Genomic DNA, 26,836 nt, shown 5'->3' on the forward strand with positions numbered 1-26,836 from the left:
CGGTCTCTGCATCCTGAAGCCTAGGATGCTTTTCGCAGAGAATCCTCTGCTGAGGCCCAGGTAACTTGGTATTTCCCATACCTGGCACCGGAGCCTTGGAAGAGACGATTGTTTTCAGTATTCTTTCACCGTCCTTTCACCACCGTTTCAAGAACGGGAGCCCTTTTCAACCGTTAGCGTAAGGACCCTTCCTTGGAGATGAGATATTTTTCTGGGGTGGCAAGTGCAGGGCCTCTGTCCGTCCTGGGTTTGTGGGACTCGCGCCAGACACGAGAAGTGCGCCTTTGTGGGAGAGGTGAATAGTGCGGATCCTGTTTCAGTCTAAAGACTGAAACAGGATCCGCACTCTTCACCGTTCCTTTCAGAATCATTTGATTCATCACCTAGGAACGGCGATTCCTTCTCCAGACCAATGGAAGGGTAGGCCGCAGTCACTCGATCTTTCCGAGAGGTGTGTGGCGCAACTTTGCAAAGAACCGCTAGGTGGAGAACTATTTGGTATTTTTCCGTAGCACTTTTCACCATAACTGTCCTAAGGTCGGTCTCTGCATCCTTAAGCATAGGGGAGTTTTCACAGAGGAAAGCAGGCCGAGGCCCAGTAACCTTGGCATTTCCAATAGCTGGTGCTAGAGATTGCAAAGAAAGTGTTCTTTTCGGTATTATTCCACTGTGGTTTCGCCATGATGTTCAGAACCCGAGCAGGTTTCTCGCATTAGCGTCAGAATCCTGCCTGGTAGTTGAGATTTCTGGGTGGGGTGTAAGTGCGGGGCTTCTGTCAGCCCTGCATTTGGTTTGCTTACCTGCAGAGTTGGTAAGTGCATATTTGCGTGAGATGGGAAAAGTGTGGATCGTGCTTCAGATTTCATCCTGACCCTTTTGAGATCACCAGTATGTTGGTAATTATTGGCCATTTCCATGGCGTTTTGCACCGTAACAGTCATGTGGTCGGTCTCTGCATCCTGAAGCCTAGGATGCTTTTCGCAGAGAAACCTCTGGTGAGGCCCAGGTAATTGGTATTTCCCATACCTGGCACCGGAGCCTTGGAAGATAGGATTGTTTTCAGTATTCTTTCACCGTCCTTTCACCACCGTTTCAAGAACGGGAGCCCTTTTCAACCGTTAGCGTAAGGACCCTTCCTTGGAGATGAGATATTTTTCTGGGGTGGCAAGTGCAGGGCCTCTGTCCGTCCTGGGTTTGTGGGACTCGCGCCAGACACGAGAAGTGCGCCTTTGTGGGAGAGGTGAATAGTGCGGATCCTGTTTCAGTCTAAAGACTGAAACAGGATCCGCACTTTTCACCGTTCCTTTCAGAATCATTTGATTCATCAGCTAGGAATGGCGATTCCTTCTCCAGACCAATCGAAGGCTAGGCCGCAGTCACTCGATCTTTCCGAGAGGTGTGTGGCGCAACTTTGGAAAGAACCGCTAGGTGGAGAACTATTTGGTATCTTTCCATAGCAGTTTTCCCCGTAACTGTCCTAAGGTCGGTCTCTGCATCCTTAAGCATAGGGGAGTTTTCACAGAGGAAAGCAGGCCGAGGCCCAGTAAACTTGGCATTTACAATAGTTGGTCCTAGAGACTGCAAAGAAAGTGTTCTTTTCGGTATTATTCCACTGTGGTTTCGCCATGATGTTCAGAACCCCAGCAGGTTTCTCGCATTAGCGTCAGAATCCTGCCTGGTAGTTGAGATTTCTGGGTGGGGTGTAAGTGCGGGGCTTCTGTCAGCCCTGCCTTTGGTTTGCTTACCTGCAGAGTTGGTAAGTGCATATTTGCGTGAGATGGGAAAAGTGTGGATCGTGCTTCAGATTTCATCCTGACCCTTTTGAGATCACCAGTATGTTGGTAATTATTGGCCATTTCCATGGCGTTTTGCACCGTAACAGTCATGAGGTCGGTCTCTGCATCCTGAAGCCTAGGATGCTTTTCGCAGAGAAACCTCTGCTGAGGCCCAGGTAACTTGGTATTTCCCATACCTGGCACCGGAGCCTTGGAAGATAGGATTGTTTTCAGTATTCTTTCACCGTCCTTTCACCACCGTTTCAAGAACCGCAGCCCTTTTCAACCGTTAGCGTAAGGACCCTTCCTTGGAGATGAGATATTTTTCTGGGGTGGCAAGTGCAGGGACTCTGTCCGTCCTGGGTTTGTGGGACTCGCGCCAGACACGAGAAGTGCGCCTTTGTGGGAGAGGTGAATAGTGCGGATCCTGTTTCAGTCTAAAGACTGAAACAGGATCCACACTTTTCACCGTTCCTTTCAGAATCATTTGATTCATCAGCTAGGAAAGGCAATTCTTCTCCAGACCAATGGAAGGGTAGGTCGCAGTCACTCGATCTTTCCGAGAGGTGTGTGGCGCAACTTTGGAAAGAACCGCTAGGTGGAGAACTATTTGGTATTTTTCCGTAGCACTTTCCACCGTAAGTGTCCTAAGGTTGGTCTCTGCATCCTTAAGCATAGGGGAGTTTTCACAGAGGAAAGCAGGCCGAGGCCCAGTAAACTTGGCATTTCCAATAGTTGGTGCTAGAGACTGCAAAGAAAGTGTTCTTTTCGGTATTATTCCACTGTGGTTTCGCCATGATGTTCAGAACCCGAGCAGGTTTCTCGCATTAGCGTCAGAATCCTGCCTGGTAGTTGAGATTTCTGGGTGTTGTGTAAGTGCGGGCCTTCTGTCAGCCCTGCCTTTGGTTTGCTTACCTGCAGAGTTGGTAAGTGCATATTTGCTTGAGATGGGAAAAGTGTGGATCGTGCTTCAGATTTCATCCTGACCGTTTTGAGATCACCAGTATGTTGGTAATTATTGGCCATTTCCATGGCGTTTTGCACCGTAACAATCATGAGGTCGGTCTCTGCATCCTGAAGCCTAGGATGCTTTTCGCAGAGAAACCTCTGCTGAGGCCCAGGTAACTTGGTATTTCCCATACCTGGCACCGGAGCCTTGGAAGATAGGATTGTTTTCAGTATTCTTTCACAGTCCTTTCATCACCGTTTCAAGAACGGGAGCCCTTTTCAACCGTTAGCGTAAGGACCCTTCCTTGGAGATGAGATATTTTTCTGGGGGGGCAAGTGCAGGGCCTCTGTCCGTCCTGGGTTTGTGGGACTCGCGCCAGACACGAGAAGTGCGCCTTTGTGGGAGAGGTGAATAGTGCGGATCCTGTTTCAGTCTAAAGACTGAAACAGGATGCGCACTTTTCACCGTTCCTTTCAGAATCATTTGATTCATCAGCTAGGAACGGCTTTTCCTTCTCCAGACCAATCGAAGGCTAGGCCGCAGTCACTCGATCTTTCCGAGAGGTGTGTGGCGCAACTTTGGAAAGAACCGCTAGGTGGAGAACTATTTGGTATTTTTCCGTAGCACTTTTCCCCGCAACTGTCCTAAGGTTGGTCTCTGCATCCTTAAGCATAGGGGAGTTTTCACAGAGGAAAGCAGGCCGAGGCCCAGTACACTTGGCATTTCCAATAGTTGGTGCTAGAGACGGCAAAGAAAGTGTTCTTTTCGGTATTATTCCACTGTGGTTTCGCCATGATGTTCAGAACCCGAGCAGGTTTCTCGCATTAGCGTCAGAATCCTGCCTGGTAGTTGAGATTTCTGGGTGGGGTGTAAGTGCGGGGCTTCTGTCAGCCCTGCCTTTGGTTTGCTTACCTGCAGAGTTGGTAAGTGTATATTTGCGTGAGATGGGAAAAGTGTGGATCGTGCTTCAGATTTCATCCTGACCCTTTTGAGATCACCAGTATGTTGGTAATTATTGGCCATTTCCATAGCGTTTTGCACCAGAACAGTCATGAGGTCGGTCTCTGCATCCTGAAGCCTAGGATGCTTTTCGCAGAGAAACCTCTGCTGAGGCCCAGGTAACTTGGTATTTCCCATACCTGGCACCGGAGCCTTGGAAGAGACGATTGTTTTCAGTATTCTTTCACCGTCCTTTCACCACCGTTTCAAGAACGAGAGCCCTTTTCAACCGTTAGCGTAAGGACCCTTCCTTGGAGATGAGATATTTTTCTGGGGTGGCAAGAGCAGGGCCTCTGTCCGTCCTGGGTTTGTGGGACTCGCGCCAAACACGAGAAGTGCGCCTTTGTGGGAGAGGTGAATAGTGCGGATCCTGTTTCAGTCTAAAGACTGAAACAGGATCCGCACTCTTCACCGTTCCTTTCAGAATCATTTGATTCATCACCTAGGAACGGCGATTCCTTCTCCAGACCAATGGAAGGCTAGGCCGCAGTCACTCGATCTTTCCGAGAGGTGTGTGGCGCAACTTTGGAAAGTACCGCTAGGTGGAGAACTATTTGGTATTTTTCCGTAGCACTTTTCCCCGTAACTGTCCTAAGGTTGGTCTCTGCATCCTTAAGCATAGGGGAGTTTTCACAGAGGAAAGCAGGCCGAGGCCCAGTAAACTTGGCATTTCCAATAGCTGGTGCTAGAGACTGCAAAGAAAGTGTTCTTTTCGGTATTATTCCACTGTGGTTTCGCCATGATGTTCAGAACCCGAGCAGGTTTCTCGCATTAGCGTCAGAATCCTGCCTGGTAGTTGAGATTTCTGGGTGGGGTGTAAGTGCGAGGATTCTGTCAGCCCTGCATTTGGTTTGCTTACCTGCAGAGTTGGTAAGTGCATATTTGCGTGAGATGGGAAAAGTGTGGATCGTGCTTCAGATTTCATCCTGACCCTTTTGAGATCACCAGTATGTTGGTAATTATTGGCCATTTCCATAGCGTTTTGCACCGTAACAGTCATGAGGTCGGTCTCTGCATCCTGAAGCCTAGGATGCTTTTCGCAGAGAAACCTCTGCTGAGGCCCAGGTAACTTGGTATAACCCATACCTGGCACCGGAGCCTTGGAAGATAGGATTGTTTTTAGTAGTCTTTCACCGTCCTTTCACCAACGTTTCAAGAACGGGAGCCCTTTTCAACCGTTAGCGTAAGGACCCTTCCTTGGATATGAGATATTTTTCTGGGGTGGCAAGTGCAGGGCCTCTGTCCGTCCTGGGTTTGTGGGACTCGCGCCAGACACGAGAAGTGCGCCTTTGTGGGAGAGGTGAATAGTGCGGATCCTGTTTCAATCTAAAGACTGAAACAGGATCCGCACTTTTCACCGTTCCTTTCAGAATCATTTGATTCATCAGCTAGGAAAGGCGATTCCTTCTCCAGACCAATGGAAGGCTAGGCCGCAGTCACTCGATCTTTCTGAGAGGTGTGTGGCGCAACTTTGGCAAGAACCGCCAGGTGGAGAACTATTTGGTATTTTTCCGTAGCACTTTTCCCCGTAAGTGTCCTAAGGTTGGTCTCTGCATCCTTAAGCATAGGGGAGTTTTCACAGAGGAAAGCAGGCCGAGGCACAGTAAACTTGGCATTTCCAATAGTTGGTGCTAGAGACTGCAAAGAAAGTGTTCTTTTCGGTATTATTCCACTGTGGTTTCGCCATGATGTTCAGAACCCGAGCAGGTTTCTCGCATTAGCGTCAGAATCCTGCCTGGTAGTTGAGATTTCTGGGTGGGGTGTAAGTGCGGGGCTACTGTCAGCCCTGCCTTTGGTTTGCTTACCTGCAGAGTTGGTAAGTGTATATTTGTGTGAGATGGGAAAAGTGTTTATCGTGCTTCAGATTTCATCCTGACCCTTTTGAGATCACCAGTATGTTGGTAATTATTGGCCATTTCCATGGCGTTTTGCACCGTAACAGTCATGAGGTCGGTCTCTGCATCCTGAAGCCTACGATGATTTTCGCAGAGAAACCTCTGCTGAGGCCCAGGTAACTTGGTATTTCCCATACCTGGCACCGGAGCCTTGGAAGATAGGATTGTTTTTAGTAGTCTTTCACCGTCCTTTCACCACCGTTTCAAGAACGGGAGCCCTTTTCAACCGTTAGCGTAAGGACCCTTCCTTGGAGATGAGATATTTTTCTGGGGGGGCAAGTGCAGGGCCTCTGTCCATCCTGGGTTTGTGGGACTCGCGCCAGACACGAGAAGTGCGCCTTTGTGGGAGAGGTGAATAGTGCGGATCCTGTTTCAGTCTAAAGACTGAAACAGGATCCGCACTTTTCACCGTTCCTTTCAGAATCATTTGATTCATCAGCTAGGAACGGCGATTCCTTCTCCAGACCAATGGAAGGCTAGGCCGCAGTCACTCGATCTTTCTGAGAGGTGTGTGGCGCAACTTTGGCAAGAACCGCCAGGTGGAGAACTAGTTGGTATTTTTCCGTAGCACTTTTCCCCGTAAGTGTCCTAAGGTTGGTCTCTGCATCCTTAAGCATAGGGTAGTTTTCACAGAGGAAAGCAGGCCGAGGCCCAGTAAACTTGGCATTTCCAATAGCTGGTGCTAGAGACTGCAAAGAAAGTGTTCTTTTCGGTATTATTCCACTGTGGTTTCGACATGGTGTTCAAAACCCGAGCAGGTTTCTCGCATTAGCGTCAGAATCCTGCCTGGTAGTTGAGATTTCTGGGTGGGGTGTAAGTGCGGGGCTTCTCTCAGCCCTGCCTTTGGTTTGCTTACCTGCAGAGTTGGTAAGTGCATATTTGCGTGAGATGGGAAAAGTGTGGATCGTGCTTCAGATTTCATCCTGACCCTTTTGAGATCACCAGTATGTTGGTAATTATTGGCCATTTCCATAGTGTTTTGCACCGTAACAGTCATGAGGTCGGTCTCTGCATCCTGAAGCCTAGGATGCTTTTCGCAGAGAAACCTCTGCTGAGGCCCAGGTAACGTGGTGTTTCCCATACCTGGCACCGGAGCCTTGGAATATAGGATTGTTTTCAGTACTCTTTCACCGTCCTTTCACCACCGTTTCAAGAACGGGAGCCCTTTTCAACCGTTAGCGTTAGGACCCTTCCTTGGAGATGAGATATTTTTCTGGGCTGGCAAGTGCAGGGCCTCTGTCCGTCCTGGGTTTCAGGGACTCGCGCCAGACACGAGAAGTGCGCCTTTGTGGGAGAGGTGAATAGTGCGGATCCTGTTTCAGTCTAAAGACTGAAACAGGATCCGCACTTTTCACCGTTCCTTTCAGAATCATTTGATTCATCAGCTAAAAACGGCGATTCCTTCTCCAGACCAATGGAAGGCTAGGCCGCAGTCACTCGATCTTTCCGAGAGGTGTGTGGCGCAACTTTGGCAAGAACCGCCAGGTGGAGAACTATTTGGTATTTTTCCGTAGCACTTTTCCCCGTACGTGTCCTAAGGTTGGTCTCTGCATCCTTAAGCATAGGGGAGTTTTCACAGAGGAAAGCAGGCCGAGGCACAGTAAACTTGGCATTTCCAATAGTTGGTGCTAGAGACTGCAAAGAAAGTGTTCTTTTCGGTATTATTCCACTGTGGTTTCGCCATGATGTTCAGAACCCGAGCAGGTTTCTCGCATTAGCGTCAGAATCCTGCCTGGTAGTTGAGATTTCTGGGTGGGGTGTAAGTGCGGGGCTACTGTCAGCCCTGCCTTTGGTTTGCTTACCTGCAGAGTTGGTAAGTGCATATTTGCGTGAGATGGGAAAAGTGTGGATCGTGCTTCAGATTTCATCCTGACCCTTTTGAGATCACCAGTATGTTGGTAATTATTGGCCCTTTCCATAGCGTTTTGCACCGTAACAGTCATGAGGTCGGTCTCTGCATCCTGAAGCCTAGGATGCTTTTCGCAGAGAATCCTCTGCTGAGGCCCAGGTAACTTGGTATTTCCCATACCTGGCACCAGAGCCTTGGAAGAGACGATTGTTTTCAGTATTCTTTCACCGTCCTTTCACCACCGTTTCAAGAACGGGAGCCCTTTTCAACCGTTAGCGTAAGGACCCTTCCTTGGAGATGAGATATTTTTCTGGGGTGGCAAGTGCAGGGCCTCTGTCCGTCCTGGGTTTGTGGGACTCGCGCCAGACACGAGAAGTGCGCCTTTGTGGGAGAGGTGAATAGTGCGGATCCTGTTTCAGTCTAAAGACTGAAACAGGATCCGCACTCTTCACCGTTCCTTTCAGAATCATTTGATTCATCACCTAGGAACGGCGATTCCTTCTCCAGACCAATGGAAGGGTAGGCCGCAGTCACTCGATCTTTCCGAGAGGTGTGTGGCGCAACTTTGCAAAGAACCGCTAGGTGGAGAACTATTTGGTATTTTTCCGTAGCACTTTTCACCATAACTGTCCTAAGGTCGGTCTCTGCATCCTTAAGCATAGGGGAGTTTTCACAGAGGAAAGCAGGCCGAGGCCCAGTAATCTTGGCATTTACAATAGTTGGTCCTAGAGACTGCAAAGAAAGTGTTCTTTTCGGTATTATTCCACTGTGGTTTCGCCATGATGTTCAGAACCCGAGCAGGTTTCTCGCATTAGCGTCAGAATCCTGCCTGGTAGTTGAGATTTCTGGGTGGGGTGTAAGTGCGGGGCTTCTGTCAGCCCTGCCTGTGGTTTGCTTACCTGCAGAGTTGGTAAGTGCATATTTGCGTGAGATGGGAAAAGTGTGGATCGTGCTTCAGATTTCATCCTGACCCTTTTGAGATCACCAGTATGTTGGTAGTTATTGGCCATTTCCATGGCGTTTTGCACCGTAACAGTCATGAGGTCGGTCTCTGCATCCTGAAGCCTAGGATGCTTTTCGCAGAGAAACCTCTGCTGAGGCCCAGGTAACTTGGTATTTCCCATACCTGGCACCGGAGCCTTGGAAGAGACGATTGTTTTCAGTATTCTTTCACCGTCCTTTCACCACCGTTTCAAGAACCGCAGCCCTTTTCAACCGTTAGCGTAAGGACCCTTCCTTGGAGATGAGATATTTTTCTGGGGTGGCAAGTGCAGGGACTCTGTCCGTCCTGGGTTTGTGGGACTCGCGCCAGACACGAGAAGTGCGCCTTTGTGGGAGAGGTGAATAGTGCGGATCCTGTTTCAGTCTAAAGACTGAAACAGGATCCACACTTTTCACCGTTCCTTTCAGAATCATTTGATTCATCAGCTAGGAAAGGCAATTCTTCTCCAGACCAATGGAAGGGTAGGTCGCAGTCACTCGATCTTTCCGAGAGGTGTGTGGCGCAACTTTGGAAAGAACCGCTAGGTGGAGAACTATTTGGTATTTTTCCGTAGCACTTTCCACCGTAAGTGTCCTAAGGTTGGTCTCTGCATCCTTAAGCATAGGGGAGTTTTCACAGAGGAAAGCAGGCCGAGGCCCAGTAAACTTGGCATTTCCAATAGTTGGTGCTAGAGACTGCAAAGAAAGTGTTCTTTTCGGTATTATTCCACTGTGGTTTCGCCTTGAGGTTCAGAACCCGAGCAGGTTTCTCGCATTAGCGTCAGAATCCTGCCTGGTAGTTGAGATTTCTGGGTGTTGTGTAAGTGCGGGCCTTCTGTCAGCCCTGCCTTTGGTTTGCTTACCTGCAGAGTTGGTAAGTGCATATTTGCTTGAGATGGGAAAAGTGTGGATCGTGCTTCAGATTTCATCCTGACCCTTTTGAGATCACCAGTATGTTGGTAATTATTGGCCATTTCCATGGCGTTTTGCACCGTAACAATCATGAGGTCGGTCTCTGCATCCTGAAGCCTAGGATGCTTTTCGCAGAGAAACCTCTGCTGAGGCCCAGGTAACTTGGTATTTCCCATACCTGGCACCGGAGCCTTGGAAGATAGGATTGTTTTCAGTATTCTTTCACAGTCCTTTCATCACCGTTTCAAGAACGGGAGCCCTTTTCAACCGTTAGCGTAAGGACCCTTCCTTGGAGATGAGATATTTTTCTGGGGGGGCAAGTGCAGGGCCTCTGTCCGTCCTGGGTTTGTGGGACTCGCGCCAGACACGAGAAGTGCGCCTTTGTGGGAGAGGTGAATAGTGCGGATCCTGTTTCAGTCTAAAGACTGAAACAGGATCCGCACTTTTCACCGTTCCTTTCAGAATCATTTGATTCATCAGCTAGGAACGGCTTTTCCTTCTCCAGACCAATCGAAGGCTAGGCCGCAGTCACTCGATCTTTCCGAGAGGTGTGTGGCGCAACTTTGGAAAGAACCGCTAGGTGGAGAACTATTTGGTATTTTTCCGTAGCACTTTTCCCCGCAACTGTCCTAAGGTTGGTCTCTGCATCCTTAAGCATAGGGGAGTTTTCACAGAGGAAAGCAGGCCGAGGCCCAGTACACTTGGCATTTCCAATAGTTGGTGCTAGAGACGGCAAAGAAAGTGTTCTTTTCGGTATTATTCCACTGTGGTTTCGCCATGATGTTCAGAACCCGAGCAGGTTTCTCGCATTAGCGTCAGAATCCTGCCTGGTAGTTGAGATTTCTGGGTGGCGTGTAAGTGCGGGGCTTCTGTCAGCCCTGCCTTTGGTTTGCTTACCTGCAGAGTTGGTAAGTGCATATTTGCGTGAGATGGGAAAAGTGTGGATCGTGCTTCAGATTTCATCCTGACCCTTTTGAGATCACCAGTATGTTGGTAATTATTGGCCATTTCCATAGCGTTTTGCACCAGAACAGTCATGAGGTCGGTCTCTGCATCCTGAAGCCTAGGATGCTTTTCGCAGAGAAACCTCTGCTGAGGCCCAGGTAACTTGGTATTTCCCATACCTGGCACCGGAGCCTTGGAAGAGACGATTGTTTTCAGTATTCTTTCACCGTCCTTTCACCACCGTTTCAAGAACGGGAGCCCTTTTCAACCGTTAGCGTAAGGACCCTTCCTTGGAGATGAGATATTTTTCTGGGGTGGCAAGAGCAGGGCCTCTGTCCGTCCTGGGTTTGTGGGACTCGCGCCAAACACGAGAAGTGCGCCTTTGTGGGAGAGGTGAATAGTGCGGATCCTGTTTCAGTCTAAAGACTGAAACAGGATCCGCACTCTTCACCGTTCCTTTCAGAATCATTTGATTCATCAGCTAGGAACGGCGATTCCTTCTCCAGACCAATGGAAGGCTAGGCCGCAGTCACTCGATCTTTCCGAGAGGTGTGTGGCGCAACTTTGGAAAGTACCGCTAGGTGGAGAACTATTTGGTATTTTTCCGTAGCACTTTTCCCCGTAACTGTCCTAAGGTTGGTCTCTGCATCCTTAAGCATAGGGGAGTTTTCACAGAGGAAAGCAGGCCGAGGCCCAGTAACCTTGGCATTTCCAATAGCTGGTGCTAGAGACTGCAAAGAAAGTGTTCTTTTCGGTATTATTCCACTGTGGTTTCGCCATGATGTTCAGAACCCGAGCAGGTTTCTCGCATTAGCGTCAGAATCCTGCCTGGTAGTTGAGATTTCTGGGTGGGGTGTAAGTGCGGGGATTCTGTCAGCCCTGCATTTGGTTTGCTTACCTGCAGAGTTGGTAAGTGCATATTTGCGTGAGATGGGAAAAGTGTGGATCGTGCTTCAGATTTCATCCTGACCCTTTTGAGATCACCAGTATGTTGGTAATTATTGGCCATTTCCATAGCGTTTTGCACCGTAACAGTCATGAGGTCGGTCTCTGCATCCTGAAGCCTAGGATGCTTTTCTCAGAGAAACCTCTGCTGAGGCCCAGGTAACTTGGTATAACCCACACCTGGCACCGGAGCCTTGGAAGATAGGATTGTTTTTAGTAGTCTTTCACCGTCCTTTCACCAACGTTTCAAGAACGGGAGCCCTTTTCAACCGTTAGCGTAAGGACCCTTCCTTGGAGATGAGATATTTTTCTGGGGTGGCAAGTGCAGGGCCTCTGTCCGTCCTGGGTTTGTGGGACTCGCGCCAGACACGAGAAGTGCGCCTTTGTGGGAGAGGTGAATAGTGCGGATCCTGTTTCAATCTAAAGACTGAAACAGGATCCGCACTTTTCACCGTTCCTTTCAGAATCATTTGATTCATCAGCTAGGAAAGGCGATTCCTTCTCCAGACCAATGGAAGGCTAGGCCGCAGTCACTCGATCTTTCTGAGAGGTGTGTGGCGCAACTTTGGCAAGAACCGCTAGGTGGAGAACTATTTGGTATTTTTCCGTAGCACTTTTCCCCGTAAGTGTCCTAAGGTTGGTCTCTGCATCCTTAAGCATAGGGGAGTTTTCACAGAGGAAAGCAGGCCGAGGCCCAGTAAACTTGGCATTTCCAATAGTTGGTGCTAGAGACTGCAAAGAAAGTGTTCTTTTCGGTATTATTCCACTGTGGTTTCGCCATGATGTTCAGAACCCGAGCAGGTTTCTCGCATTAGCGTCAGAATCCTGCCTGGTAGTTGAGATTTCTGGGTGGGGTGTAAGTGCGGGGCTACTGTCAGCCCTGCCTTTGGTTTGCTTACCTGCAGAGTTGGTAAGTGTATATTTGTGTGAGATGGGAAAAGTGTTTATCGTGCTTCAGATTTCATCCTGACCCTTTTGAGATCACCAGTATGTTGGTAATTATTGGCCATTTCCATGGCGTTTTGCACCGTAACAGTCATGAGGTCGGTCTCTGCATCCTGAAGCCTACGATGATTTTCGCAGAGAAACCTCTGCTGAGGCCCAGGTAACTTGGTATTTCCCATACCTGGCACCGGAGCCTTGGAAGATAGGATTGTTTTTAGTAGTCTTTCACCGTCCTTTCACCACCGTTTCAAGAACGGGAGCCCTTTTCAACCGTTAGCGTAAGGACCCTTCCTTGGAGATGAGATATTTTTCTGGGGGGGCAAGTGCAGGGCCTCTGTCCGTCCTGGGTTTGTGGGACTCGCGCCAGACACGAGAAGTGCGCCTTTGTGGGAGAGGTGAATAGTGCGGATCCTGTTTCAGTCTAAAGACTGAAACAGGATCCGCACTTTTCACCGTTCCTTTCAGAATCATTTGATTCATCAGCTAGGAACGGCGATTCCTTCTCCAGACCAATGGAAGGCTAGGCCGCAGTCACTCGATCTTTCTGAGAGGTGTGTGGCGCAACTTTGGCAAGAACCGCCAGGTGGAGAACTAGTTGGTATTTTTCCGTAGCACTTTTCCCCGTAAGTGTCCTAAGGTTGGTCTCTGCATCCTTAAGCATAGGGTAGTTTTCACAGAGGAAAGCAGGCCGAGGCCCAGTAAACTTGGCATTTCCAATAGCTGGTGCTAGAGACTGCAAAGAAGGTGTTCTTTTCGGTATTATTCCACTGTGGTTTCGACATGGTGTTCAAAACCCGAGCAGGTTTCTCGCATTAGCGTCAGAATCCTGCCTGGTAGTTGAGATTTCTGGGTGGGGTGTAAGTGCGGGGCTTCTCTCAGCCCTGCCTTTGGTTTGCTTACCTGCAGAGTTGGTAAGTGCATATTTGCGTGAGATGGGAAAAGTGTGGATCGTGCTTCAGATTTCATCCTGACCCTTTTGATATCACCAGTATGTTGGTAATTATTGGCCATTTCCATAGTGTTTTGCACCATAACAGTCATGAGGTCGGTCTCTGCATCCTGAAGCCTAGGATGCTTTTCGCAGAGAAACCTCTGCTGAGGCCCAGGTAACGTGGTGTTTCCCATACCTGGCACCGGAGCCTTGGAAGATAGGATTGTTTTCAGTACTCTTTCACCGTCCTTTCACCACCGTTTCAAGAACGGGAGCCCTTTTCAACCGTTAGCATAAGGACCCTTCCTTGGAGATGAGATATTTTTCTGGGCTGGCAAGTGCAGGGCCTCTGTCCGTCCTGGGTTTCAGGGACTCGCGCCAGACACGAGAAGTGCGCCTTTGTGGGAGAGGTGAATAGTGCGGATCCTGTTTCAGTCTAAAGACTGAAACAGGATCCGCACTTTTCACCGTTCCTTTCAGAATCATTTGATTCATCAGCTAAAAACGGCGATTCCTTCTCCAGACCAATGGAAGGCTAGGCCGCAGTCACTCGATCTTTCCGAGAGGTGTGTGGCGCAACTTTGGCAAGAACCGCCAGGTGGAGAACTATTTGGTATTTTTCCGTAGCACTTTTCCCCGTAACTGTCCTAAGGTTGGTCTCTGCATCCTTAAGCATAGGGGAGTTTTCACAGAGGAAAGCAGGCCGAGGCCCAGTAACCTTGGCATTTCCAATAGCTGGTGCTAGAGACTGCAAAGAAAGTGTTCTTTTCGGTATTATTCCACTGTGGTTCCGCCATGATATTCAGAAACGAGCAGGTTTCTCGCATTAGCGTCAGAATCCTGCCTGGTAGTTGAGATTTCTGGGTGGGGTGTAAGTGCGGGGCTTCTGTCAGCCCTGCATTTTGTTTGCTTACCTGCAGAGTTGGTAAGTGCATATTTGCGTGAGATGGGAAAAGTGTGGATCGTGCTTCAGATTTCATCCTGACCCTTTTGAGATCACCAGTATGTTGGTAATTATTGGCCATTTCCATGGCGTTTTGCACCGTGACAGTCATGAGGTCGGTCTCTGCATCCTGAAGCCTAGGATGCTTTTCGCAGAGAAACCTCTGCTGAGGCCCAGGTAATTGGTATTTCCTATACCTGGCACCGGAGCCTTGGAAGATAGGATTGTTTTCAGTATTCTTTCACCGTCCTTTCACCACCGTTTCAAGAACGGGAGCCCTTTTCAACCGTTAGCGTAAGGACCCTTCCTTGGAGATGAGATATTTTTCTGGGGTGGCAAGTGCAGGGCCTCTGTCCGTCCTGGGTTTGTGGGACTCGCCCCAGACACGAGAAGTGTGCCTTTGTGGGAGAGGTGAATAGTGCGGATCCTGTTTCAGTCTAAAGACTGAAACAGGATCCGCACTTTTCACCGTTCCTTTCAGAATCATTTGAATCATCAGCTAGGAACGGCGATTCCTTCTCCAGACCAATGGAAGGCTAGGCCGCAGTCACTCGATCTTTCCGAGAGGTGTGTGGCGCAACTTTGGAAAGAACCGCTAGGTGGAGAACTATTTGGTATTTTTCCGTAGCACTTTTCCCCGTAACTGTCCTAAGGTTGGTCTCTGCATCCTTAAGCATAGGGGAGTTTTCACAGAGGAAAGCAGGCCGAGGCCCAGTAACCTTGGCATTTCCAATAGCTGGTGCTAGAGACTGCAAAGAAAGTGTTCTTTTCGGTATTATTCCACTGTGGTTTCGCCATGATGTTCAGAACCCGAGCAGGTTTCTCGCATTAGCGTCAGAATCCTGCCTGGTAGTTGAGATTTCTGGGTGGGGTGTAAGTGCGGGGATTCTGTCAGCCCTGCATTTGGTTTGCTTACCTGCAGAGTTGGTAAGTGCATATTTGCGTGAGATGGGAAAAGTGTGGATCGTGCTTCAGATTTCATCCTGACCCTTTTGAGATCACCAGTATGTTGGTAATTATTGGCCATTTCCATAGCGTTTTGCACCGTAACAGTCATGAGGTCGGTCTCTGCATCCTGAAGCCTAGGATGCTTTTCGCAGAGAAACCTCTGGTGAGGCCCAGGTAACTTGGTATAACCCATACCTGGCACCGGAGCCTTGGAAGATAGGATTGTTTTTAGTAGTCTTTCACCGTCCTTTCACCAACGTTTCAAGAACGGGAGCCCTTTTCAACAGTTAGCGTAAGGACCCTTCCTTGGAGATGAGATATTTTTCTGGGGTGGCAAGTGCAGGGCCTCTGTCCGTCCTGGGTTTGTGGGACTCGCGCCAGACACGAGAAGTGCGCCTTTGTGGGAGAGGTGAATAGTGCGGATCCTGTTTCAATCTAAAGACTGAAACAGGATCCGCACTTTTCACCGTTCCTTTCAGAATCATTTGATTCATCAGCTAGGAAAGGCGATTCCTTCTCCAGACCAATGGAAGGCTAGGCCGCAGTCACTCGATCTTTCTGAGAGGTGTGTGGCGCAACTTTGGCAAGAACCGCCAGGTGGAGAACTATTTGGTATTTTTCCGTAGCACTTTTCCCCGTAAGTGTCCTAAGGTTGGTCTCTGCATCCTTAAGCATAGGGGAGTTTTCACAGAGGAAAGCAGGCCGAGGCACAGTAAACTTGGCATTTCCAATAGTTGGTGCTAGAGACTGCAAAGAAAGTGTTCTTTTCGGTATTATTCCACTGTGGTTTCGCCATGATGTTCAGAACCCGAGCAGGTTTCTCGCATTAGCGTCAGAATCCTGCCTGGTAGTTGAGATTTCTGGGTGGGGTGTAAGTGCGGGGCTACTGTCAGCCCTGCCTTTGGTTTGCTTACCTGCAGAGTTGGTAAGTGTATATTTGCGTGAGATGGGAAAAGTGTTTATCGTGCTTCAGATTTCATCCTGACCCTTTTGAGATCACCAGTATGTTGGTAATTATTGGCCATTTCCATGGCGTTTTGCACCGTAACAGTCATGAGGTCGGTCTCTGCATCCTGAAGCCTAGGATGATTTTCGCAGAGAAACCTCTGCTGAGGCCCAGGTAACTTGGTATTTCCCATACCTGGCACCGGAGCCTTGGAAGATAGGATTGTTTTTAGTAGTCTTTCACCGTCCTTTCACCACCGTTTCAAGAACGGGAGCCCTTTTCAACCGTTAGCGTAAGGACCCTTCCTTGGAGATGAGATATTTTTCTGGGGGGGCAAGTGCAGGGCCTCTGTCCGTCCTGGGTTTGTGGGACTCGCGCCAGACACGAGAAGTGCGCCTTTGTGGGAGAGGTGAATAGTGCGGATCCTGTTTCAGTCTAAAGACTGAAACAGGATCCGCACTTTTCACCGTTCCTTTCAGAATCATTTGATTCATCAGCTAGGAACGGCGATTCCTTCTCCAGACCAATGGAAGGCTAGGCCGCAGTCACTCGATCTTTCTGAGAGGTGTGTGGCGCAACTTTGGCAAGAACCGCCAGGTGGAGAACTAGTTGGTATTTTTCCGTAGCACTTTTCCCCGTAAGTGTCCTAAGGTTGGTCTCTGCATCCTTAAGCATAGGGTAGTTTTCACAGAGGAAAGCAGGCCGAGGCCCAGTAAACTTGGCATTTCCAATAGCTGGTGCTAGAGACTGCAAAGAAAGTGTTCTTTTCGGTATTATTCCACTGTGGTTTCGACATGGTGTTCAAAACCCGAGCAGGTTTCTCGCATTAGCGTCAGAATCCTGCCTGGTAGTTGAGATTTCTGGGTGGGGTGTAAGTGCGGGGCTTCTCTCAGCCCTGCCTTTGGTTTGCTTACCTGCAGAGTTGGTAAGTGCATATTTGCGTGAGATGGGAAAAGTGTGGATCGTGCTTCAGATTTCATCCTGACCCTTTTGAGATCACCAGTATGTTGGTAATTATTGGCCATTTCCATAGTGTTTTGCACCGTAACAGTCATGAGGTCGGTGTCTGCATCCTGAAGCCTAGGATGCTTTTCGCAGAGAAACCTCTGCTGAGGCCCAGGTAACGTGGTGTTTCCCATACCTGGCACCGGAGCCTTGGAAGATAGGATTGTTTTCAGTACTCTTTCACCGTCCTTTCACCACCGTTTCAAGAACGGGAGCCCTTTTCAACCGTTAGCATAAGGACCCTTCCTTGGAGATGAGATATTTTTCTGGGCTGGCAAGTGCAGGTCCTCTGTCCGTCCTGGGTTTGTGGGACTCGCGCCAGACACGAGAAGTGCGCCTTTGTGGGAGAGGTGAATAGTGCGGATCCTGTTTCAGTCTAAAGACTGAAACAGGATCCGCACTTTTCACCGTTCCTTTCAGAATCATTTGATTCATCAGCTAGGAACGGCGATTCCTTCTCCAGACGAATGGAAGGCTAGGCCGCAGTCACTGGATCTTTCCGAGAGGTGTGTGGCGCAACTTTGGAAAGAACCGCCAGGTGGAGAACTATTTGGTATTTTTCCGTAGCACTTTTCCCCGTAACTGTCCTAAGGTCGGTCTCTGCATCCTTAAGCATAGGGGAGTTTTCACAGAGGAAAGCAGGCCGAGGACCAGTAAACTTGGCATTTCCAATAGTTGGTGCTAGAGACTGCAAAGAAAGTGTTCTTTTCGGTATTATTCCACTGTGATTTCGACATGATGTTCAAAACCCGAGCGGGTTTCTCGCATTAGCGTCAGAATCCTGCCTGGTAGTTGAGATTTCTGGGTGGGGTGTAAGTGCGGGGCTTCTGTCAGCCCTGCCTTTGGTTTGCTTACCTGCAGAGTTGGTAAGTGCATATTTGCGTGAGATGGGAAAAGTGTGGATCATGCTTCAGGTTTCATCCTGACCCTTTTGAGATCACCAGTATGTTGGTAATTATTGGCCATTTCCATGGCGTTTTGCACCGTAACAGTCATGAGGTCGGTCTCTGCATCCTGAAGCCTAGGATGCTTTTCGCACAGAAACCTCTGCTGAGGCCCAGGTAACTTGGTATTTCCCATACCTGGCACCGGAGCCTTGGAAGATAGGATTGTTTTCAGTATTCTTTCACCGTCCTTTCACCACCGTTTCAAGAACAGGAGCCCTTTTCAACCGTTAGCGTAAGGACCCTTCCTTGGAGACGAGATATTTTTCTGGGGTGGCAAGTGCAGGGTCTCTGTCCGTCCTGGGTTTGTGGGACTCGCGACAGACACGAGAAGTGCGCCTTTGTGGGAGAGGTGAATAGTGCGGATCCTGTTTCAGTCTAAAGACTGAAACAGGATCCGCACTTTTCACCGTTCCTTTCAGAATCATTTGATTCATCAGCTAGGAACGGCGATTCCTTCTTCAGACCAATGGAAGGGTCGGCCGCAGTCACTCGATCTTTCCGAGAGGTGTGTGGCGCAACTTTGGAAAGAACCGCTAGGTGAGGAACTATTTGGTATTTTTCCGTAGCACTTTTCACCATAACTGTCCTAAGGTCGGTCTCTGCATCCTTAAGCATAGGGTAGTTTTCACAGAGGAAAGCAGGCCGAGGCCCAGTTAACTTGGCATTTCCAACAGTTGGTCCTAGGGACTGCAAAGAAAGTGTTCTTTTCGGTATTATTCCACTGTGGTTTCGCCATGATGTTCAGAACCCGAGCAGGTCTCTCGCATTAGCGTCAGAATCCTGCCTGGTAGTTGAGATTTCTGGGTGGGGTGTAAGTGCGGGGCTTCTGTCAGCCCTGCCTTAGGTTTGTTTACCTGCAGAGTTGGTAAGTGCATATTTGCGTGAGATGGGAAAAGTGTGGACCGTGCTTCAGATTTCATCCTGACCCTTTTGAGATCACCAGAATGTTGGTAATTATTGGCCATTTCCATGGCGTTTTGCACCGTAACAGGCATGAGGTCTGTCTCTGCATCCTGAAGCCTAGGATGCTTTTCGCAGAGAAACCTCTGCTGAGGCCCAGGTAACTTGGTATTTCCCATACCTGGCACCGGAGCCTTGGAAGATAGGATTGTTTTCAGTATTCTTTCACCGTCCTTTCACCACCGTTTCAAGAACGGGAGCCCTTTTCAACCGTTAGCGTAAGGACCCTTCCTTGGAGATGAGATATTTTTCTGGGGTGGCAAGTGCTGGGCCTCTGTCCGTCCTGGGTTTGTGGGACTCGCGCCAGCCACGAGAAGTGCGCCTTTGTGGGAGAGGTGAATAGTGCGGATCCTGTTTCAGTCTAAAGACTGAAACAGGATCCGCACTTTTCACCGTTCCTTTCAGAATCATTTGATTCATCAGCTAGGAACGGCGATTCCTTCTCCAGACCAATGGAAGGCTAGGCCGCAGTCACTGGATCTTTCCGAGAGGTGTGTGGCGCAACTTTGGAAAGAACCGCCAGGTGGAGAACTATTTGGTATTTTTCCGTAGCACTTTTCCCCGTAACTGTCCTAAGGTCGGTCTCTGCATCCTTAAGCATAGGGGAGTTTTCACAGAGGAAAGCAGGCCGAGGCCCAGTAAACTTGGCATTTCCAATAGTTGGTGCTAGAGACTGCAAAGAAAGTGTTCTTTTCGGTATTATTCCACTGTGATTTCGACATGATGTTCAAAACCCGAGCGGGTTTCTCGCATTAGCGTCAGAATCCTGCCTGGTAGTTGAGATTTCTGGGTGGGGTGTAAGTGCGGGGCTTCTGTCAGCCCTGCCTTTGGTTTGCTTACCTGCAGAGTTGGTAAGTGCATATTTGCGTGAGATGGGAAAAGTGTGGATCGTGCTTCAGATTTCATCCTGACCCTTTTGAGATCACCAGTATGTTGGTAATTATTGGCCATTTCCGTAGCGTTTTGCACCGTAACAGTCATGAGGTCGGTCTCTGCATCCTGAAGCCTAGGATGCTTTTCGCAGAGAAACCTCTGCTGAGGCCCAGGTAACTTGGTATTTCCCATACCTGGCAACGGAGCCTTGGAAGGTAGGATTGTTTTCAGTATTCTTTCACCGTCCTTTCACCACCGTTTCAAGAACGGGAGCCCTTTTCAACCGTTAGCGTAAGGACTCTTCCTTGGAGATGAGATATTTTTCTGGGGTGGCAAGTGCAGGGCCTCTGTCCGTCCTGGGTTTGTGGGACTCGCGCCAGACACGAGAAGTGCGCCTTTGTGGGAGAGGTGAATAGTGCGGATCCTGTTTCAGTCTAAAGACTGAAACAGGATCCGCACTTTTCACCGTTCCTTTCAGAATCATTTGATTCATCAGCTAGGAACGGCGATTCCTTCTCCAGACCAATGGAAGGCTAGGCCGCAGTCACTGGATCTTTCCGAGAGGTGTGTGGCGCAACTTTGGAACGAACCGCTAGGTGGAGAACTATTTGGTATTTTTCCGTAGCACTTTTCCCCGTAACTGTCCTAAGGTCGGTCTCGGCATCCTTAAGCATAGGGGAGTTTTCACAGAGGAAAGCAGGCTGAGGCCCAGTAAACTTGGCATTTCCAATAGTTGGTGCTAGAGACTGCAAAGAAAGTGTTCTTTTCGGTATTATTCCACTGTGGTTTCGCCATGATGTTCAGAACCCGAGCAGGTTTCTCGCATTAGCGTCAGAATCCTGCCTGGTAGTTGAGATTTCTGGGTGGGGTGTAAGTGCGGGGCTACTGTCAGTCCTGCCTTTGGTTTGCTTACCTGCAGAGTTGGTAAGTGCATATTTGCGTGAGATGGGAAAAGTGTGGATCGTGCTTCAGATTTCATCCTGACCCTTTTGAGATCACCAGTATGTTGGTAATTATTGGCCATTTCCATAGCGTTTTGCACCGTAACAGGCATGAGGTCGGTCTCTGCATCCTGAAGCCTAGGATGCTTTTCGCAGAGAAACCTCTGCTGAGGCCCAGGTAACTTGGTATTTCCCATACCTGGCACCGGATCCTTGGAAGATAGGATTGTTTTCAGTATTCTTTCACCGTCCTTTCACCACCGTTTCAAGAACGGGAGCCCTTTTCATCCGTTAGCGTCAGGACCCTTCCTTGGAGATGAGATATTTTTCTGGGGTGGCAAGTGCAGGCCCTCTGTCCCTCCTGCGTTTGTGGGACTCGCGCCAGACACGAGAAGTGCGCCTTTGTGGGAGAGGTGAATAGTGCGGATCCTTTTTCAGTCTAAAGACTGAAACAATATCCGCACTTTTCACCATTCCTTTCAGAATCATTTGATTCCTCAGCTAGGAACGGCGATTCCTTCTCCAGACCAATGGAAGGCTAGGCCGCAGTCACTCGATCTTTCCGAGAGGTGTGTGGCGCAACTTTGGAAAGAACCGCTAGGTGGAGAACTATTTGGTAATTTTCCGTAGCACTTTTCCCCGTAACTGTCCTAAGGTTGGTCTCTGCATCCTTAAGCATAGGGGAGATTTCACAGAGGAAAGCAGGCCGAGGCCCAGTAAACTTGGCATTTCCAATAGTTGGAGCTAGAGACTGCAAAGAAAGTGTTCTTTTCGGTATTATTCCACTGTGGTTTCGCCATGATGTTCAGAACCCGAGCAGGTTTCTCGCATTATCGTCAGAATCCTGCCTGGTAGTTGAGATTTCTGGGTGGGGTGTAAGTGTGGGGCTTCTGTCAGCCCTGCCTTTGGTTTGCTTACCTGCAGAGTTGGTAAGTGCATATTTGCGTGAGATGGGAAAAGTGTGGATCGTGCTTCAGATTTCATCCTGACACTTTTGAGATCACCAGTATGTTGGTAATTATCGGCCATTTCCATAGCGTTTTGCACCGTAACAGTCATGAGGTCGGTCTCTGCATCCTGAAGCCTAGGATGCTTTTCGCAGAAAAACCTCTGCTGAGGCCCAGGTAACTTGGTATTTCCCGTAACTGGCTCCGGAGCCTTGGAAGGTAGGATTGTTTTCAGTATTCTTTCACCGTGCTTTCACCACCGTTTCAAGAACGGGAGCCCTTTTCAACCGTTAGCGTAAGGACCCTTCCATGGAGATGAGATATTTTTCTGGGGTGGCAGGTGCAGGCCCTCTGTCCGTCCTGGGTTTGTGGGACTCGTGCGAGACACGAGAAGTGCGCCTTTGTGGGAGAGGTGAATAGTGCGGATAATGTTTCAGTCTAAAGACTGAAACAGGATCCGCACTTTTCACCGTTCCTTTCAGAATCATTTGATTCATCAGCTAGGAACGGCGATTCCTTCTCCAGACCAATGGAAGGCTAGGCCGCAGTCACTCGATCTTTCCGAGAGGTGTGTGGCGCAACTTTGGAAAGAACCGCTAGGTGGAGAACTATTTGGTATTTTTCCGTAGCACTTTTCCCCGTAAGTGTCCTAAGGTCGGTCTCTGCATCCTTAAGCATAGGGGAGTTTTCACAGTGGAAAGCAGGCCGAGGCCCAGTAAACTTGGCATTTCCAATAGTTGGTGCTAGAGACCGCAAAGAAAGTGTTCTTTTCGGTATTATTCCACTGTGGTTTCGCCATGATGTTCAGAACCCGAGCAGGTTTCTCGCATTAGCGTCAGAATCCTGCCTGGTAGTTGAGATTTCTGGGTGGGGTGTAAGTGCGGGGCTTCTGTCAGCCCTGCCTTTGGTTTGCTTACCTGCAGAGTTGGTAAGTGCATATTTGCGTGAGATGGGAAAAGTGTGGATCGTGCTTCACATTTCATCCTGACCCTTTTGAGATCACCAGTATGTTGGTAATTATTGGATATTTCCATGGCGTTTTGCACCGTAACAGGCATGAGGTCGGTCTCTGCATCCTGAAGCCTAGGATGCTTTTCGCAGAGAAACCTCTGCTGAGGCCCAGGTAACTTGGTATTTCCCATACCTGGCACCGGAGCCTTGGAAGATAGGATTGTTTTCAGTATTCTTTCACCGTCCTTTCACCACCGTTTCAAGAACGGGACCCCATTTCAACCGTTAGCGTAAGGACCCTTCCTTGGAGATGAGATATTTTTCTGGGGTGGCAAGTGCAGGGCCTCTGTCCGTCCTGGGTTTGTGGGACTGGCGCCAGACACGAGAAGTGCGCCTTTGTGGGACAGGTGAATAGTGCGGATCCTGTTTCAGTCTAAAGACTGAAACAGGATCCGCACTTTTCACCGTTCCTTTCAGAATCATTTGATTCATCAGCTAGGAACGGCGTTTCCTTCTCCAGACCAATGGAAGGCTAGGCCGCAGTCACTCGATCTTTCTGAGAGGTGTGTGGCGCAACTTTGGAAAGAACCGCTAGGTGGAGAACTATTTGGTATTTTTCCGTAGCACTTTTCCCCGTAACTGTCCTAAGGTCGGTCTCTGCATCCTTAAGCATAGGGGAGTTTTCACAGAGGAAAGCAGGCCGAGGCCCAGTAAACTTGGCATTTCCAATAGTTGGTGCTAGAGACTGCAAAGAAAGTGTTCTTTTCGGTATTATTCCACTGTGGTTTCGCCATGATGTTCAGAACCCGAGCAGGTTTCTCGCATTAGCGTCAGAATCCTGCCTGGTAGTTGAGATTTCTGGGTGGGGTGTATGTGCGGGGCTTCTGTCAGCCCTGCCTTTGGTTTGCTTACCTGCAGAGTTGGTAAGTGCATATTTGCGTGAGATGGGAAAAGTGTGGATCGTGCTTCACATTTCATCCTGACCCTTTTGAGATCACCAGTATGTTGGTAATTATTGGCCATTTCCATAGCGTTTTGCACCGTAACAGGCATGAGGCCGGTCTCTGCATCCTGAAGCCTAGGATGCTTTTCGCAGAGAAACCTCTGCTGAGGCCCAGGTAACTTGGTATTTCCCATACCTGGCACCAGAGCCTTGGAAGATAGGATTGTTTTCAGTATTCTTTCACCGTCCTTTCACCACTGTTTCAAGAACGAGAGCCCATTTCAACCGTTAGCGTCAGGACCCTTCCTTGGAGATGAGATATTTTTCTGGGGTGGCAAGTGCAGGGCCTCTGTCCGTCCTGGGTTTGTGGGACTCGCGCCAGACACGAGAAGTGCGCCTTTGTGGGAGAGGTGAATAGTGCGGATCCTGTTTCAGTCTAAAGACTGAAACAGGATCCGCACTTTTCACCGTTCCTTTCAGAATCATTTGATTCATCAGCTAGGAACGGCGATTCCTTCTCCAGACCAATGGAAGGCTAGGCCGCAGTCACTGGATCTTTCCGAGAGGTGTGTGGCGCAACTTTGGAAAGAACCGCTAGGTGGAGAACTATTTGGTATTTTTCCGTAGCACTTTTCACCGTAACTGTCCTAAGGTCGGTCTCTGCATCCTTAAGCATAGGGGAGTTTTCACAGAGGAAAGCAGGCCGAGGCCCAGTAAACTTGGCATTTCCAACAGTTGGTGCTAGAGACTGCAAAGAAAGTGTTCTTTTCGGTATTATTCCACTGTGGTTTCGCCATGATGTTCAGAACCCGAGCAGGTTTCTCGCATTAGCGTCAGAATCCTGCCTGGTAGTTGAGATTTCTGGGTGGGGTGTAAGTGCGGGGCTTCTGTCAGCCCTGCCTTTGGTTTGCTTACCTGCAGAGTTGGTAAGTGCATATTTGCGTGAGATGGGAAAAGTGTGGATCGTGCTTCAGATTTCATCCTGACCCTTTTGAGATCACCAGTATGTTGGTAATTATTGGCCATTTCCATGGCGTTTTGCACCGTAACAGGCATGAGGTCGGTCTCTGCATCCTGAAGCCTAGGATGCTTTTCGCAGAGAAACCTCTGCTGAGGCCCAGGTAACTTGGTATTTCCCATACCTGGCACCGGAGAATTGGAAGATAGGATTGTTTTCAGTATTCTTTCACCGTCCTTTCACCACCGTTTCAAGAACGGGAGCCCTTTTCAACCGTTAGCGTAAGGACCCTTCTTTGGAGATGAGATATTTTTCTGGGGTGGCAAGTGCAGGGCCTCTGTCCGTCCTGGGTTTGTGGGACTCGCGCCAGACACGAGAAGTGCGCCTTTGTGGGAGAGGTGAATAGTGCGGATCCTGTTTCAGTCTAAAGACTGATACAGGATCCGCACTTTTCACCGTTCCTTTCAGAATCATTTGATTCATCAGCTAGGAACGGCGATTCCTTCTCCAGACCAATGGAAGGCTAGGCCGCAGTCACTGGATCTTTCCGAGAGGTGTGTGGCGCGACTTTGGAAAGAACCGCTAGGTGGAGAACTATTTGGTATTTTTCCGTAGCACTTTTCCCCGTAACTGTCCTAAGGTCGGTCTCTGCATCCTTAAGCATAGGGGAGTTTTCACAGAGGAAAGCAGGCCGAGGCCCAGTAAACTTGGCATTTCCAATAGTTGGTGCTAGAGACTGCAAAGAAAGTGTTCTTTTCGGTATTATTCCACTGTGGTTTCGCCATGATGTTCAGAACCCGAGCAGGTTTCTCGCATTAGCGTCAGAATCCTGCCTGGTAGTTGAGATTTCTGGGTGGGGTGTAAGTGCGGGGCTTCTGTCAGCCCTGCCTTTGGTTTGCTTACCTGCAGAGTTGGTAAGTGCATACTTGCGTGATATGGGAAAAGTGTGGATCGTGCTTCACATTTCATCCTGACCCTTTTGAGATCACCAGTATGTTGGTAATTATTGGCCATTTCCATGGCGTTTTGCACCGTAACAGGCATGAGGCCTGTCTCTGCATCCTGAAGCCTAGGATGCTTTTCGCAGAGAAACCTCTGCTGAGGCCCAGGTAACTTGGTATTTCCCATACCTGGCACCAGAGCCTTGGAAGATAGGATTGTTTTCAGTATTCTTTCACCGTCCTTTCACCACCGTTTCAAGAACGAGAGCCCATTTCAACCGTTAGCGTCAGGACCCTTCCTTGGAGATGAGATATTTTTCTGGGGTGGCAAGTGCAGGGCCTCTGTCCGTCCTGGGTTTGTGGGACTCGCGCCAGACACGAGAAGTGCGCCTTTGTGGGAGAGGTGAATAGTGCGGATCCTGTTTCAGTCTAAACACTGAAACAGGATCCGCACTTTTCACCGTTCCTTTCAGAATCATTTGATTCATCAGCTAGGAACGGCAATTCCTTCTTCAGACCAATGGAAGGCTAGGCCGCAGTCACTGGATCTTTCCGAGAGGTGTGTGGCGCAACTTTGGAAAGAACCGCTAGGTGGAGAACTATTTGGTATTTTTCCGTAGCACTTTTCACCGTAACTGTCCTAAGGTCGGTCTCTGCATCCTTAAGCATAGGGGAGTTTTCACAGAGGAAAGCAGGCCGAGGCCCAGTAAACTTGGCATTTCCAACAGTTGGTGCTAGAGACTGCAAAGAAAGTGTTCTTTTCGGTATTATTCCACTGTGGTTTCGCCATGATGTTCAGAACCCGAGCAGGTTTCTCGCATTAGCGTCAGAATCCTGCCTGGTAGTTGAGATTTCTGGGTGGGGTGTAAGTGCGGGGCTTCTGTCAGCCCTGCCTTTGGTTTGCTTACCTGCAGAGTTGGTAAGTGCATATTTGCCTGAGGTGGGAAAAATGTGGATCGTGCTTCAGATTTCATCCTGACCCTTTTGAGATCACCAGTATGTTGGTAATTATTGGCCATTTCCATAGCGTTTTGCACCGTAACAGGCATCAGGTCGGTCTCTGCATCCTGAAGCCTAGGATGCTTTTCGCAGAGAAACCTCTGCTGAGGCCCAGGTAACTTGGTATTTCCCATACCTGGCAACGGAGCCTTGGAAGGTAGGATTGTTTTCAGTATTCTTTCACCGTCCTTTCACCACCGTTTCAAGAACGGGAGCCCTTTTCAACCGTTAGCGTCAGGACCCTTCCTTGGAGATGAGATATTTTTCTCGGGTGGCAAGTGCAGGGCCTCTGTCCGTCCTGGGTTTGTGGGACTCGCGCCAGACACGAGAAGTGCGCCTTTGTGGGAGAGGTGAATAGTGCGGATCCTGTTTCAGTCTGAAGACTGAAACAGGATCCGCACTTTTCAC

Source organism: Lemur catta, chromosome 13 (assembly GCF_020740605.2).
Source record: "Lemur catta isolate mLemCat1 chromosome 13, mLemCat1.pri, whole genome shotgun sequence".
Taxonomy (NCBI): domain Eukaryota; kingdom Metazoa; phylum Chordata; class Mammalia; order Primates; family Lemuridae; genus Lemur; species Lemur catta.